Source organism: Rhamphochromis longiceps, linkage group LG23 (genome assembly GCF_057381845.1).
Source record: "Rhamphochromis longiceps isolate RC_006_pf linkage group LG23, R_longiceps_female_GT1.1, whole genome shotgun sequence".
In the NCBI taxonomy this organism is placed as follows: domain Eukaryota; kingdom Metazoa; phylum Chordata; class Actinopteri; order Cichliformes; family Cichlidae; genus Rhamphochromis; species Rhamphochromis longiceps.
The window spans coordinates 18,858,442-18,874,869 of NC_140578.1; the positions used below are offsets into that span (position 1 = coordinate 18,858,442).

Sequence of the window (16,428 nt, forward strand, 5' to 3'; positions counted from 1 at the left end):
GAATGACAAATCTTAATCCTTTCTGGCTACGTTTGGTTTTCAGTTAGGCGGCAGTACCTGGTCACTGGTCTCCCGGCAAACACAGCCAGCCATTTGGGTACACCCAAAGCAACACAGTGGTCCAACCGTTTACCGTCACTTTAGCAGCAGGTACACCGTTGCCTCCATTGTTGTTCTTGTGTTGCAAACAGGTGATGTCACGCTGTTGAGGTAACAAAGTGAATGGGCTTTGAAGAAGATGTGGCGAACAGGTTATATTCACTAGGATTTGCTTCTTAGTTAGGCAACTTCTGGGTTTAGTCTGTTTTGTCCAATTTTTGGAAGGTGAATGGCTTCTTCCTGGAAACCTATCCCAGACTTGTAAGCAAGCCTTTCGGAGCACAGTTGTTTAGTACGTCCTGAAAACAGACGAGCCTAGCAGAGGATGGTTTCGATCCATCGACCTCTGGGTTATGGGCCCAGCACGCTTCCGCTGCGCCACTCTGCTCCACACGTACCACAAGACTAGCGCTGCTTAAAAGTGGGCCTTCAATAACATCTTGCATGAACAAACTGTGGGAATTCTGAAGGTGGACGGTACCCGTTTGAACACTGACTTTTATAAATCTTTGTCACCTCAGCGTTCAATGCTTCAAAGCTTCTTGGACTGCTTGTCAGGTCTCGTGTGCGGCCCAACAGATTTTAAGCTAGGGTCAGGAAAACCATTTCCTCGTTAGCTGCTAACTCGAATCACTGAGCTTATTGTGTGAGCCACTGAGTCGCATAGTCACGTAAACGCTTAGACGTGAAAACACTGACACTTGGTGTTGCGTATGTTTACTTCCTAAATAAACCCATGAACTCTCTTCAATGAACCTTATTTTACCTTTAGTTAACTAAAATCGACGTTCTGTTACACGAACACACTCTGCTGATGCACTTCGATGCTCTTAATACTTCCCGCTGATTGTCAATGGTAGTTCTCATCGGTAGAGATGTAATACCGTCTGTAATCACAAGCACCGACATTAGACATGAAATCTGAATGTATCCAACACAGCGGACACAGTGACATTGTCCACAGTGAAAAACTATCCTGGATATGATGAGCTTGCTTCAGAATGCCAAGCCCAGCTCTGAAGCTGCTTTTAGATTTCATTATCATTCAAAACTGTTTGTTTGCTCGGAATGAAAAACTTATACTTGATATTTGAATGTTTTTTTCTTTACAATAATTTTGTGAGTTTCTCTTTGGTGCAGTCTTTACTTCTTTCAACTATGTGTTTACATGTATCTCATGGCATTGCTCTCTGTATACCTGCAGCATGCGGGTGTTTTGTTTGCCATTTTTATTCAGTTCCATTTACAGAAGCCCTCTAATTCAGCTACTATTCACACCTACCCAATGTATTCACACCTGGTGCTTTCAGAAAACAATGGAACGTCCAGCTACCCGGGCCCCCTCCCCAGACGGTCAACACTTGCGGCTCCCCCATCACCTCTACCACTCAGTAAAGCTCACAAATTTCTCCATGTGCCTTCACACCTCTTTCCATACTTGAAAGGGATGTAAACAGACTCTCTAAGACACAGGACCCATGCAAAGCAGCTGGGCCAAATTCGGTGCCTCCATCCACCCTGAGGCACTGTGCTGATCAGTTGTCTACAGTGTTCACTGACACCATCAACAACTCACTGGAGACACGTCATGAGTCGTGGACCTGAATTTCTGGACAGACGGACGAGTATGCCACAAGCAACTAAAAACCTCCTATTGGAAGGGAATCACAGGCTGCAGTCCCCTCACTCTCGGCTGACCTTGACGTGATTTGAACACGCAACCTTCTGATCTGGAGTCAGATGCGCTACCATTGCGCCACAAGGTCCCACAAACCTGCCCCTCTGCTCAAAACTTCTGAAAATCTCTGAGAAGCCAGACCATCTTTCCACACAAGCAATTTTTCTGCAACTGGAGGTTGTTCAACTTGTGAATGCAAAGAGGTTGTGCCAAAGACGCATGTCATTTCAGACCATGCATGTCAACATGCACACGTAGAATCTCTCTTTATACTTGAAAGGTTCTCCTCTTTGAGAAAAGAATACAAATCGAGGTTTGAAGTGCGCTTGCAGTAGTCAATCAAAGGCCTAATATAGTGTCTGTCATTCAGTGCTCACGCTCTGATGAGCTTTGCAAGCCAGCTAGACAAATTCTTAACAATGCATATTTGTTACTGATGCTTGTCAGAGAAAGACAAAGTCCTTGGACAGTGTCTAAAAATAAAAGACCTTCCTCTCACACACACCTAAAAAGTGATTGCTCAGAAGGGAGTGCTTTTGTACGTGATGATCTCCTGTCTCAAACACAAGCTGCTCTGGAGAGGCTCCTTGTGCCGTCTGCACCAAAATGCTATTCATGGGGGTAGGAGACCAGTGCTGTCAGCCTTGAATGAAATCTTACCTGACTAAACGACCTTACACTTCACACACAATGGTCTCTTCAACGACTGTTAATGGTATTTACCAGAGAAGTGACTTCTGACTAGGGAGTGTTCTGGCATGTGATGATCTCCAAAAGAACCAGCGCTGTTGGAGCAGGGAGCAGGCATCTCTCACCACAGGCCAAAAGGTGCAGGTGAAGTGGAGGAGCTGTGATGGCCGAGCGGTTAAGGCGTTGGATTTGAAATCCAATGGGGGGTTCCCCGCGCAGGTTCAAACCCTGCTCACAGCGAAAATGCGTTACGGGTGCTTCTTTTTCTGCTAAGATAAGGTTGCAATTAGTCGGAGGGGCTCATATACAAAAGTTGCAACGGTGCCCAGGAGCATTGAGTGATTGACAGTTCTCCAATCACCGGTTCACACCACTGTACTTACATACTAATCATTCATGTACAAAATGTGCTTGTCTCCAAGGAGAGTCCCTCTTCTTCTCTCCAGGCTTTATAAACAAAAACGGTGGGAGATGTCGATCAGTGGCATGTGCACAGACTTTGAGTCACATATTAATTCAAACAGGCTGCAGTCCTGTCACTCTTGGTTGACCTTGATGTGATTTGAACACGCAAGCTTCTGATCTGGAGTCAGATGCGCTACCATTGCCCCACAAGGTCCCACAAACCTGCCCCTCTGCCCAAAACTTCTGAAAATCTCTGCAAAGCCAATCCATCTTCTTTCCACACAAGACATCAAAATTGTTGCAGGGGGCTACTTGTTATCACTGCTATAGAAAGGCTAGAATGACAAATCTTAATCCTTTCTGGCTACGTTTGGTTTTCAGTTAGGCGGCAGTACCTGGGCCCTGTTTCAGGAAGCCGGTTTAGTGGAAAAACTGAGTAAGTATACCCTGAGTTAACGAAAACTCTGGGTTTTCGGTTTCACAAAGCGAGTTCAGCTGCAGCCTGAGTGAGTCACTATGACGACACACTCCGTGAAGCTAACCTGCCCCCTAGCAGGTTTACTACAACTAACCCTGACTGTCTCCGCCCCTTTGTCGGAAACCTGACAGTAGGAAGTGTCGGACATGGCGTGCCACTTCCTTGAAGAGCCAGTAGATCGTGAAGCCCAAATTCTCCGCAGAGCTCTCCGCCGGGAGAGAGTGATCAGAGCGCGTTTGGACATTTTATCATTTCCTGATGATTTTCTGTGCGAACGTTACCGTTTCTCAGCACAATCTATAAGTTATTTGGATAACATCCTCAGGCCATATATTACGCATGTGACACATCGCGGACATGCTCTCAGTTCATTGCATATTATTTGTATTGCACTTCGGTTTCTTGCAAACGGGAGCTTTCTGTATAATATTGGTGACGCTGAGCACGTTTCCAAGGCTACCGTCTGTCGGGCAGTCAGGAATGTTACAGTTGCACTGAAACGTCTCCTGTACTCGTCTGTGGTGTTCCCCGGTCACAGACCCACAAGATTTATCAAAGAGGGATGCCACAAAATTGCAGGTATCAGGATGACCAAAACTTAATTTATGATGTGGTGATACTTGAACTACTACTTAAATTTTACATTTATTTTCAGGGTTCCCAGGCGTGATTGGCTGTACAGATGGCACTCACATTCCAATCATTGCTCCTTCAGTAAATGAAGGAGACTATGTGAACAGGAAGTCTTCCCACAGCATTAATGTGCAGGTACATAGTTCCCTGTAGCATGTCAAACTAACAAATTATTTCATTATAGTAATGGATGCTAATTTGTGTTCTCTGCACTGTGAAGATCATATGTGATGCTGCCAACATTATCACAAATGTGGAAGCCAAGTGGCCAGGCTCTGTCCATGACTCACAAATATTCCGTGAATGTACACTGAGCACAAAATTTGGACATGGTGAGTTGAGAATACTTTAAAATATATAAAGACCAATTGCTTCAGGGACATTTGAACTAAAGTGTATCCTTCTGTCTTAGGAGAGTTCACTGGCTACTTGCTTGGTGATAGGGGGTATCCATGTTTACCCTATTTGCTTACCCCTTACCCTGACCCTGAACCGGGCCCACAGCAGCGATATAATCTGGCTAATTGCAGGACAAGAGCCAGAATTGAAATGACTATCGGAATGCTTAAGGCCCGGTTCCAGTGCCTGCAAAGACTCAGGGTCACCCCAGAAAGGGCATGTGACATTATTGTGGCATGTGTGATTCTTCACAACATTGCCACAATTAGAGGAGAACACTGTCCTTCTGAACCAAACATCAGCAGTGATCCAAACCATGAACATCCTGACCCTCCCACGGACATACAAGATGGAAGCGCAGTCAGAGACACCATATGTCACAATCATTTCCTTTGACCCATCACCTCAACATGTTGAAAGAAGAATAAACAGATTTTTTGTTCAACTGGCTTTATTGGTCGGCTGTATTTCCTGTACACAAAGTATTAAAAGATGTAAACCTCATAAAGTGTCTCTGTTGCTTCCTCCTCTGTAACAGCTGTCAATGTTTCTTCATTATTTTCCTGTAGTAAAGAAATAGACAACATTGCTGTTCTACTGTAAACTCATATAATCTGTGGAGTATTACTCACAACTGCATGTTGGTCTGGCTCAACAGGAGGCTGCACCAGATGCAGTACACCACCACCATCAACTGATAGAATATGAGGTTTATACAGGTCACTTATAACTTACAAGGGACCAAATGGCAATTAACAAACATACCAAGCACCTTACACTTCATTGTCATTATGCTCTCAAAGACAACCAAGGCTGAGGGAAGGCAAGATCAGTAGGAAAATAACTTCACTACAAAATAATCCATTATGGTAAAGAGTTTATCAAATGAATGTGTCGCACTGCAAAGGTGACTGTGAAGAAAGGATGTATGCACATCATGTATTATTTTGAATTTACCCCTTATGTAGGCACTTGTGTCTTGCGGGGTTATTGACTCAGAGGATGTCCCCGCAGAGATGCCTTCAGCCACAGGGCGCCCACTGTTTTGGCTGAGGGCCAACTGCTCAGCCTCTGTGAGTGGTGGTGGTGGAGGCTATAACGGGCCACACTTGAGCATACAGAGTAAGCAAATATGTACTTGTAATGTGCTCAGATAATTTCAATAAGTGCTTACAGAAAGAAAATTAATGTAGCCTCTAACTGCAATTAATTTACATAGGACAAACAGACCAAGCACTATGGCTCATAATACAATTACACCTTACCTGTTTGGACTATATTTTTATATTTCATTTTTACTTGCTGCCAGGCACGTTTGGGGCCTGTTGGGTTGCACCTGCGCTCACATCACATCACAAAATAAAATGTATAAAATAACAAATAAAATAACATATGATAAAATAACGTGTTAAATGGGTGGAAATCCCTAGATCAATGTTTATATTAACACTCAGGCATTGACTCTGTCGGCTATGTTTTGCCATGCATGCTCCCTTTCTTTTGCAGCTGTGGCTGTGTTACTTTTTTCCGCGGAATTTGCATGTTATCGGCATATGCTGCCATCAGAATTTCGGCCTCAAGCGCTGTGAAATACATTGACCGCGCCTTCTTTCCCTCCGTCTCCATGGTGACTCGCTTAATCTGTGCTCCGCTTATCAGGGCTTTATGTATCCTCGTCCGCGCGCTTCACTTGGGGTTAAAGCAACTCCGCGTTGACTGAACTAATTGTTATCAGCCTTTCTGAAACCGAATATTCCGAGTTGGACAGTTCGGGGTTACTCAACCGTGAGTGTCGTTTTTCACTCTGAGTTTTCCAAACCGGCTTCCTGAAACAGGGCCCTGGTCACTGGTCTCCCGGCAAACACAGCCAGCCATTTGGGTACACCCAAAGCAACACAGTGGTCCAACCGTTTACCGTCACTTTAGCAGCAGGTACACCGTTGCCTCCATTGTTGTTCTTGTGTTGCAAACAGGTGATGTCACGCTGTTGAGGTAACAAAGTGAATGGGCTTTGAAGAAGATGTGGCGAACAGGTTATATTCACTAGGATTTGCTTCTTAGTTAGGCAACTTCTGGGTTTAGTCTGTTTTGTCCAATTTTTGGAAGGTGAATGGCTTCTTCCTGGAAACCTATCCCAGACTTGTAAGCAAGCCTTTCGGAGCACAGTTGTTTAGTACGTCCTGAAAACAGACGAGCCTAGCAGAGGATGGTTTCGATCCATCGACCTCTGGGTTATGGGCCCAGCACGCTTCCGCTGCGCCACTCTGCTCCACACGTACCACAAGACTAGCGCTGCTTAAAAGTGGGCCTTCAATAACATCTTGCATGAACAAACTGTGGGAATTCTGAAGGTGGACGGTACCCGTTTGAACACTGACTTTTATAAATCTTTGTCACCTCAGCGTTCAATGCTTCAAAGCTTCTTGGACTGCTTGTCAGGTCTCGTGTGCGGCCCAACAGATTTTAAGCTAGGGTCAGGAAAACCATTTCCTCGTTAGCTGCTAACTCGAATCACTGAGCTTATTGTGTGAGCCACTGAGTCGCATAGTCACGTAAACGCTTAGACGTGAAAACACTGACACTTGGTGTTGCGTATGTTTACTTCCTAAATAAACCCATGAACTCTCTTCAATGAACCTTATTTTACCTTTAGTTAACTAAAATCGACGTTCTGTTACACGAACACACTCTGCTGATGCACTTCGATGCTCTTAATACTTCCCGCTGATTGTCAATGGTAGTTCTCATCGGTAGAGATGTAATACCGTCTGTAATCACAAGCACCGACATTAGACATGAAATCTGAATGTATCCAACACAGCGGACACAGTGACATTGTCCACAGTGAAAAACTATCCTGGATATGATGAGCTTGCTTCAGAATGCCAAGCCCAGCTCTGAAGCTGCTTTTAGATTTCATTATCATTCAAAACTGTTTGTTTGCTCGGAATGAAAAACTTATACTTGATATTTGAATGTTTTTTTCTTTACAATAATTTTGTGAGTTTCTCTTTGGTGCAGTCTTTACTTCTTTCAACTATGTGTTTACATGTATCTCATGGCATGGTTCTCTGTATACCTGCAGCATGCGAGTGTTTTGTTTGCCATTTTTATTCAGTTCCATTTACAGAAGCCCTCTAATTCAGCTACTATTCACACCTATCCAATGTATTCACACCTGGTGCTTTCAGAAAACAATGGAACGTCCAGCTACCCGGGCCCCCTCCCCAGACGGTCAACACTTGCGGCTCCCCCATCACCTCTACCACTCAGTAAAGCTCACAAATTTCTCCATGTGCCTTCACACCTCTTTCCATACTTGAAAGGGATGTAAACAGACTCTCTAAGACACAGGACCCATGCAAAGCAGCTGGGCCAAATTCGGTGCCTCCATCCACCCTGAGGCACTGTGCTGATCAGTTGTCTACAGTGTTCACTGACACCATCAACAACTCACTGGAGACACGTCATGAGTCATGGACCTGAATTTCTGGACAGACGGACGAGTATGCCACAAGCAACTAAAAACCTCCTATTGGAAGGGAATCACAGGCTGCAGTCCCCTCACTCTCGGCTGACCTTGACGTGATTTGAACACGCAACCTTCTGATCTGGAGTCAGATGCGCTACCATTGCGCCACAAGGTCCCACAAACCTGCCCCTCTGCTCAAAACTTCTGAAAATCTCTGAGAAGCCAGACCATCTTTCCACACAAGCAATTTTTCTGCAACTGGAGGTTGTTCAACTTGTGAATGCAAAGAGGTTGTGCCAAAGACGCATGTCATTTCAGACCATGCATGTCAACATGCACACGTAGAATCTCTCTTTATACTTGAAAGGTTCTCCTCTTTGAGAAAAGAATACAAATCGAGGTTTGAAGTGCGCTTGCAGTAGTCAATCAAAGGCCTAATATAGTGTCTGTCATTCAGTGCTCACGCTCTGATGAGCTTTGCAAGCCAGCTAGACAAATTCTTAACAATGCATATTTGTTACTGATGCTTGTCAGAGAAAGACAAAGTCCTTGGACAGTGTCTAAAAATAAAAGACCTTCCTCTCACACACACCTAAAAAGTGATTGCTCAGAAGGGAGTGCTTTTGTACGTGATGATCTCCTGTCTCAAACACAAGCTGCTCTGGAGAGGCTCCTTGTGCCGTCTGCACCAAAATGCTATTCATGGGGGTAGGAGACCAGTGCTGTCAGCCTTGAATGAAATCTTACCTGACTAAACGACCTTACACTTCACACACAATGGTCTCTTCAACGACTGTTAATGGTATTTACCAGAGAAGTGACTTCTGACTAGGGAGTGTTCTGGCATGTGATGATCTCCAAAAGAACCAGCGCTGTTGGAGCAGGGAGCAGGCATCTCTCACCACAGGCCAAAAGGTGCAGGTGAAGTGGAGGAGCTGTGATGGCCGAGCGGTTAAGGCGTTGGATTTGAAATCCAATGGGGTGTTCCCCGCGCAGGTTCAAACCCTGCTCACAGCGAAAATGCGTTACGGGTGCTTCTTTTTCTGCTAAGATAAGGTTGCAATTAGTCGGAGGGGCTCATATACAAAAGTTGCAACGGTGCCCAGGAGCATTGAGTGATTGACAGTTCTCCAATCACCGGTTCACACCACTGTACTTACATACTAATCATTCATGTACAAAATGTGCTTGTCTCCAAGGAGAGTCCCTCTTCTTCTCTCCAGGCTTTATAAACAAAAACGGTGGGAGATGTCGATCAGTGGCATGTGCACAGACTTTGAGTCACATATTAATTCAAACAGGCTGCAGTCCTGTCACTCTTGGTTGACCTTGATGTGATTTGAACACGCAAGCTTCTGATCTGGAGTCAGATGCGCTACCATTGCCCCACAAGGTCCCACAAACCTGCCCCTCTGCCCAAAACTTCTGAAAATCTCTGCAAAGCCAATCCATCTTCTTTCCACACAAGACATCAAAATTGTTGCAGGGGGCTACTTGTTATCACTGCTATAGAAAGGCTAGAATGACAAATCTTAATCCTTTCTGGCTACGTTTGGTTTTCAGTTAGGCGGCAGTACCTGGTCACTGGTCTCCCGGCAAACACAGCCAGCCATTTGGGTACACCCAAAGCAACACAGTGGTCCAACCGTTTACCGTCACTTTAGCAGCAGGTACACCGTTGCCTCCATTGTTGTTCTTGTGTTGCAAACAGGTGATGTCACGCTGTTGAGGTAACAAAGTGAATGGGCTTTGAAGAAGATGTGGCGAACAGGTTATATTCACTAGGATTTGCTTCTTAGTTAGGCAACTTCTGGGTTTAGTCTGTTTTGTCCAATTTTTGGAAGGTGAATGGCTTCTTCCTGGAAACCTATCCCAGACTTGTAAGCAAGCCTTTCGGAGCACAGTTGTTTAGTACGTCCTGAAAACAGACGAGCCTAGCAGAGGATGGTTTCGATCCATCGACCTCTGGGTTATGGGCCCAGCACGCTTCCGCTGCGCCACTCTGCTCCACACGTACCACAAGACTAGCGCTGCTTAAAAGTGGGCCTTCAATAACATCTTGCATGAACAAACTGTGGGAATTCTGAAGGTGGACGGTACCCGTTTGAACACTGACTTTTATAAATCTTTGTCACCTCAGCGTTCAATGCTTCAAAGCTTCTTGGACTGCTTGTCAGGTCTCGTGTGCGGCCCAACAGATTTTAAGCTAGGGTCAGGAAAACCATTTCCTCGTTAGCTGCTAACTCGAATCACTGAGCTTATTGTGTGAGCCACTGAGTCGCATAGTCACGTAAACGCTTAGACGTGAAAACACTGACACTTGGTGTTGCGTATGTTTACTTCCTAAATAAACCCATGAACTCTCTTCAATGAACCTTATTTTACCTTTAGTTAACTAAAATCGACGTTCTGTTACACGAACACACTCTGCTGATGCACTTCGATGCTCTTAATACTTCCCGCTGATTGTCAATGGTAGTTCTCATCGGTAGAGATGTAATACCGTCTGTAATCACAAGCACCGACATTAGACATGAAATCTGAATGTATCCAACACAGCGGACACAGTGACATTGTCCACAGTGAAAAACTATCCTGGATATGATGAGCTTGCTTCAGAATGCCAAGCCCAGCTCTGAAGCTGCTTTTAGATTTCATTATCATTCAAAACTGTTTGTTTGCTCGGAATGAAAAACTTATACTTGATATTTGAATGTTTTTTTCTTTACAATAATTTTGTGAGTTTCTCTTTGGTGCAGTCTTTACTTCTTTCAACTATGTGTTTACATGTATCACATGGCATTGCTCTCTGTATACCTGCAGCATGCGAGTGTTTTGTTTGCCATTTTTATTCAGTTCCATTTACAGAAGCCCTCTAATTCAGCTACTATTCACACCTATCCAATGTATTCACACCTGGTGCTTTCAGAAAACAATGGAACGTCCAGCTACCCGGGCCCCCTCCCCAGACGGTCAACACTTGCGGCTCCCCCATCACCTCTACCACTCAGTAAAGCTCACAAATTTCTCCATGTGCCTTCACACCTCTTTCCATACTTGAAAGGGATGTAAACAGACTCTCTAAGACACAGGACCCATGCAAAGCAGCTGGGCCAAATTCGGTGCCTCCATCCACCCTGAGGCACTGTGCTGATGAGTTGTCTACAGTGTTCACTGACACCATCAACAACTCACTGGAGACACGTCATGAGTCATGGACCTGAATTTCTGGACAGACGGACGAGTATGCCACAAGCAACTAAAAACCTCCTATTGGAAGGGAATCACAGGCTGCAGTCCCCTCACTCTCGGCTGACCTTGACGTGATTTGAACACGCAACCTTCTGATCTGGAGTCAGATGCGCTACCATTGCGCCACAAGGTCCCACAAACCTGCCCCTCTGCTCAAAACTTCTGAAAATCTCTGAGAAGCCAGACCATCTTTCCACACAAGCAATTTTTCTGCAACTGGAGGTTGTTCAACTTGTGAATGCAAAGAGGTTGTGCCAAAGACGCATGTCATTTCAGACCATGCATGTCAACATGCACACGTAGAATCTCTCTTTATACTTGAAAGGTTCTCCTCTTTGAGAAAAGAATACAAATCGAGGTTTGAAGTGCGCTTGCAGTAGTCAATCAAAGGCCTAATATAGTGTCTGTCATTCAGTGCTCACGCTCTGATGAGCTTTGCAAGCCAGCTAGACAAATTCTTAACAATGCATATTTGTTACTGATGCTTGTCAGAGAAAGACAAAGTCCTTGGACAGTGTCTAAAAATAAAAGACCTTCCTCTCACACACACCTAAAAAGTGATTGCTCAGAAGGGAGTGCTTTTGTACGTGATGATCTCCTGTCTCAAACACAAGCTGCTCTGGAGAGGCTCCTTGTGCCGTCTGCACCAAAATGCTATTCATGGGGGTAGGAGACCAGTGCTGTCAGCCTTGAATGAAATCTTACCTGACTAAACGACCTTACACTTCACACACAATGGTCTCTTCAACGACTGTTAATGGTATTTACCAGAGAAGTGACTTCTGACTAGGGAGTGTTCTGGCATGTGATGATCTCCAAAAGAACCAGTGCTGTTGGAGCAGGGAGCAGGCATCTCTCACCACAGGCCAAAAGGTGCAGGTGAAGTGGAGGAGCTGTGATGGCCGAGAGGTTAAGGCGTTGGATTTGAAATCCAATGGGGGGTTCCCCGCGCAGGTTCAAACCCTGCTCACAGCGAAAATGCGTTACGGGTGCTTCTTTTTCTGCTAAGATAAGGTTGCAATTAGTCGGAGGGGCTCATATACAAAAGTTGCAACGGTGCCCAGGAGCATTGAGTGATTGACAGTTCTCCAATCACCGGTTCACACCACTGTACTTACATACTAATCATTCATGTACAAAATGTGCTTGTCACCAAGGAGAGTCCCTCTTCTTCTCTCCAGGCTTTATAAACAAAAACGGTGGGAGATGTCGATCAGTGGCATGTGCACAGACTTTGAGTCACATATTAATTCAAACAGGCTGCAGTCCTGTCACTCTTGGTTGACCTTGATGTAATTTGAACACGCAAGCTTCTGATCTGGAGTCAGATGCGCTACCATTGCCCCACAAGGTCCCACAAACCTGCCCCTCTGCCCAAAACTTCTGAAAATCTCTGCAAAGCCAATCCATCTTCTTTCCACACAAGACATCAAAATTGTTGCAGGGGGCTACTTGTTATCACTGCTATAGAAAGGCTAGAATGACAAATCTTAATCCTTTCTGGCTACGTTTGGTTTTCAGTTAGGCGGCAGTACCTGGGGCCCGTTCTTCATACCTCGCTAAGTAGGTTAGCCGGATTAGATTGTTGACGATTTCGCGTGATCCTGGATCAGTCGGTTCCCCGAAGCTCATCCGGGACTTGCTGTCATAGCAACAGAGCCGTAAGCGTAAACCTGCTCGGGAGCAGGTTTACTTTATGTAAACAGGATTAGATCGCGGCCACGCAGGTATGTCCGCGTCATCATACGAAAGCAACAGCGATATTCCACCACTGTTTCACCATAAATAAATAACATCAATGTAACTAAAGACAATGCAGCACCTGATCCATTTATTGATTTCACACAGGTCATTTCCTAAAAAAGGGAAATGTACTATTAATCATTCTATTACATGTATGTGATTATTACAGATTTAATTCATATTTCAGAGTAGCAATTGTAAATTACTTCGTGTAATCAAGATGAGAGACCACGGCTATAAAAGCGAAGGTGGATTTGGGAAGCCTGTCGCAGCCATGTCCTGTCCGTATACGCGAGCCACCCATTGCGGAAGGTGCAAGATTGATAAGGAGAGTCCTCAGAATTCAGCGTATATTGCGGGATAGACAGGATCCTTTAGCTCAGCGCGACAGTGTGCTCATAGAGAGATATCGATTTTCCCGTGAGGGTATTATTCACTTAACCAACTTGTTGACGAGGGGGTGCAGGACCACCACCTGTCTTTTTTTCCTCTGCCCTTTTCTTGGTTGCTGTTATAAACAAACAGATTATTCCAGGGTCTCTTTCCAAGAGACTAAAAGCAATATAAGTGATAAATATTACCATTCTGTAGGATATTCTTATATTTCACTTTTACCTGTTCCCATGTTCTAGTGGGTCCTGTCGTGGCTCTAATGTAAAAGAGGATAAAATATAACATATTATAATATAATGTAATATAATATTGGATAATATAGTGTAATATAATAAATCTACCCTACCGCCTACTGGTGTTGGCCAGAGGGGCCGATGGCGCGATATGGCAGCCTGGCTTCTGTCAGTCTGTCCCAGGGCAGCTGTGGCTACAACTGTAGCTGCCTCCACCAGTGTGTGAATGTGAGAGTGACTGAATAGTGGCATTGTAAAGCGCTTTGGGTGCCTTGAAAAGCGCTATATCAATCCACTCCATTATTATTGTTATTATTAAATTACTTACGAGTTTAATTTGTCAGCAACTTCCTGCCAGCCCTCGCTCCTTGCTTTTGCAGCCTTTGCAGTGTTCCCTTGCGTTCTGATTAAACTCTGAAACTCCTGAAATCCCTCACTCAAGAGTTCTTGCTCTGCTGCCGAAAAATACCGAGCCGAGCGCGCTCCGTCGACATTTTCGCCGACCAATCAGAGGGTTGCCGATCAATGTTTCTACTATCGATGCGTGGCCCCTTTTACGACACCCAGTGATGTCACATTACTGCGTCCAGCTGTACTAATCGTCAACAGCAGGTGTGTTCGGGGAACCGGATTAGCGAGCTCACGGTTAGCGCGATGATTTGATCTTGGATGTGTCATTTGATCTTGGATGTAGTAAGGGACGTACGAAGAACGGGCCCCAGGTCACTGGTCTCCCGGCAAACACAGCCAGCCATTTGGGTACACCCAAAGCAACACAGTGGTCCAACCGTTTACCGTCACTTTAGCAGCAGGTACACCGTTGCCTCCATTGTTGTTCTTGTGTTGCAAACAGGTGATGTCACGCTGTTGAGGTAACAAAGTGAATGGGCTTTGAAGAAGATGTGGCGAACAGGTTATATTCACTAGGATTTGCTTCTTAGTTAGGCAACTTCTGGGTTTAGTCTGTTTTGTCCAATTTTTGGAAGGTGAATGGCTTCTTCCTGGAAACCTATCCCAGACTTGTAAGCAAGCCTTTCGGAGCACAGTTGTTTAGTACGTCCTGAAAACAGACGAGCCTAGCAGAGGATGGTTTCGATCCATCGACCTCTGGGTTATGGGCCCAGCACGCTTCCGCTGCGCCACTCTGCTCCACACGTACCACAAGACTAGCGCTGCTTAAAAGTGGGCCTTCAATAACATCTTGCATGAACAAACTGTGGGAATTCTGAAGGTGGACGGTACCCGTTTGAACACTGACTTTTATAAATCTTTGTCACCTCAGCGTTCAATGCTTCAAAGCTTCTTGGACTGCTTGTCAGGTCTCGTGTGCGGCCCAACAGATTTTAAGCTAGGGTCAGCCAACCATTTCCTCGTTAGCTGCTAACTCGAATCACTGAGCTTATTGTGTGAGCCACTGAGTCGCATAGTCACGTAAACGCTTAGACGTGAAAACACTGACACTTGGTGTTGCGTATGTTTACTTCCTAAATAAACCCATGAACTCTCTTCAATGAACCTTATTTTACCTTTAGTTAACTAAAATCGACATTCTGTTACACGAACACACTCTGCTGATGCACTTCGATGCTCTTAATACTTCCCGCTGATTGTCAATGGTAGTTCTCATCGGTAGAGATGTAATACCGTCTGTAATCACAAGCACCGACATTAGACATGAAATCTGAATGTATCCAACACAGCGGACACAGTGACATTGTCCACAGTGAAAAACTATCCTGGATATGATGAGCTTGCTTCAGAATGCCAAGCCCAGCTCTGAAGCTGCTTTTAGATTTCATTATCATTCAAAACTGTTTGTTTGCTCGGAATGAAAAACTTATACTTGATATTTGAATGTTTTTTTCTTTACAATCATTTTGTGAGTTTCTCTTTGGTGCAGTCTTTACTTCTTTCAACTATGTGTTTACATGTATCTCATGGCATTGCTCTCTGTATACCTGCAGCATTCGGGTGTTTTGTTTGCCAATTTTATTCAGTTCCATTTACAGAAGCTGTTACGCCCCAGTCTAGGGGTACAGGAACATAAGTTTGAAAAGACTGCCCGCCCTGGTCCCCAAAACCATACACAGAGGGAAACCAATTCCTTAGTGAATCGTGTTTTATTATCTACACTGCAAAAATGAAGCTCCAGGGTGAACAAAGGCCAAAATAACAAACAAAACAAGCTAAGTCAGGAGGAGGTGCTATCTAAAACCCTATGTGAAATCAAACATGAAACAAAAGACAAGCGCTACACCTAACTCCCTAACTGAAATAAACAGGAGAAAACAGTGCAAGGAAAAACAATACGGCAGCTCACCCCTTCTGTTGCAGTGCTATGTACAATGTGCTATTTACAATGAAAGCTAATATACACACTATATACAAAACTCAGAAAGGCCGCAAAAATCACAGGCACAAAAGTCTCAGGTTTTGGAGGCCAGGGTCAGGTCTGCTGCTGCTGTCAGTGGCTCCCCCGGGACAACTGCTGGTGAGGGATTTGAAGAAGATCACATGGCCAGGGGACCAATCAGCAGCCGTCAGCTCATCCACTCCGGGACCTGCAAAGACTTAAAGGCACAGACAACAACAGCCACCAAAACAGATTATGGACAGGGCCATAACACCCCCCTTCCCAAGACCAATCATCTCCCCTAAAGATGTTTGGCGCTTAGGGGTCCCGAAAACCACGTGACAGCGCATCTGCCAGTACATTCTCTGTCCCTTTTTTGTAACAGAAGCCCTCTAATTCAGCTACTATTCACACCTACCCAATGTATTCACACCTGGTGCTTTCAGAAAACAATGGAACGTCCGGCTACCCGGGCCCCCTCCCCAGACGGTCAACACTTGCGGCTCCCCCATCACCTCTACCACTCAGTAAAGCTCACAAATTTCTCCATGTGCCTTCACACCTCTTTCCATACTTGAAAGGGATGTAAACAGACTCTCT

General features: G+C 44.9%; 10 non-coding genes across 10 annotated transcripts; 3 read left to right on the forward strand and 7 right to left on the reverse strand.

Moving 5' to 3' along the window:
- Window positions 1–415: 415 nt before the first annotated feature.
- trnam-cau (transfer RNA methionine (anticodon CAU)) lies at window positions 416–487 on the reverse strand. The gene has a single exon. It is a non-coding gene; the product is annotated as a tRNA-Met (tRNA).
- Window positions 488–1,793: 1,306 nt separating this feature from the next.
- Window positions 1,794–1,865, reverse strand: trnaw-cca (transfer RNA tryptophan (anticodon CCA)). Its single transcript has one exon. It is a non-coding gene; the product is annotated as a tRNA-Trp (tRNA).
- Window positions 1,866–2,624: 759 nt separating this feature from the next.
- Window positions 2,625–2,707, forward strand: trnas-uga (transfer RNA serine (anticodon UGA)). The gene has a single exon. It is a non-coding gene; the product is annotated as a tRNA-Ser (tRNA).
- A 3,872-nt stretch (window positions 2,708–6,579) lies between these two features.
- trnam-cau (transfer RNA methionine (anticodon CAU)) lies at window positions 6,580–6,651 on the reverse strand. Its single transcript has one exon. It is a non-coding gene; the product is annotated as a tRNA-Met (tRNA).
- Window positions 6,652–7,957: 1,306 nt separating this feature from the next.
- On the reverse strand, window positions 7,958–8,029 carry trnaw-cca (transfer RNA tryptophan (anticodon CCA)). The gene has a single exon. It is a non-coding gene; the product is annotated as a tRNA-Trp (tRNA).
- A 759-nt stretch (window positions 8,030–8,788) lies between these two features.
- On the forward strand, window positions 8,789–8,871 carry trnas-uga (transfer RNA serine (anticodon UGA)). Its single transcript has one exon. It is a non-coding gene; the product is annotated as a tRNA-Ser (tRNA).
- Window positions 8,872–9,789: 918 nt separating this feature from the next.
- Window positions 9,790–9,861, reverse strand: trnam-cau (transfer RNA methionine (anticodon CAU)). Its single transcript has one exon. It is a non-coding gene; the product is annotated as a tRNA-Met (tRNA).
- Window positions 9,862–11,167: 1,306 nt separating this feature from the next.
- On the reverse strand, window positions 11,168–11,239 carry trnaw-cca (transfer RNA tryptophan (anticodon CCA)). The gene has a single exon. It is a non-coding gene; the product is annotated as a tRNA-Trp (tRNA).
- A 759-nt stretch (window positions 11,240–11,998) lies between these two features.
- Window positions 11,999–12,081, forward strand: trnas-uga (transfer RNA serine (anticodon UGA)). Its single transcript has one exon. It is a non-coding gene; the product is annotated as a tRNA-Ser (tRNA).
- Window positions 12,082–14,552: 2,471 nt separating this feature from the next.
- On the reverse strand, window positions 14,553–14,624 carry trnam-cau (transfer RNA methionine (anticodon CAU)). Its single transcript has one exon. It is a non-coding gene; the product is annotated as a tRNA-Met (tRNA).
- Between the last annotated feature and the right edge of the window lie 1,804 nt (window positions 14,625–16,428).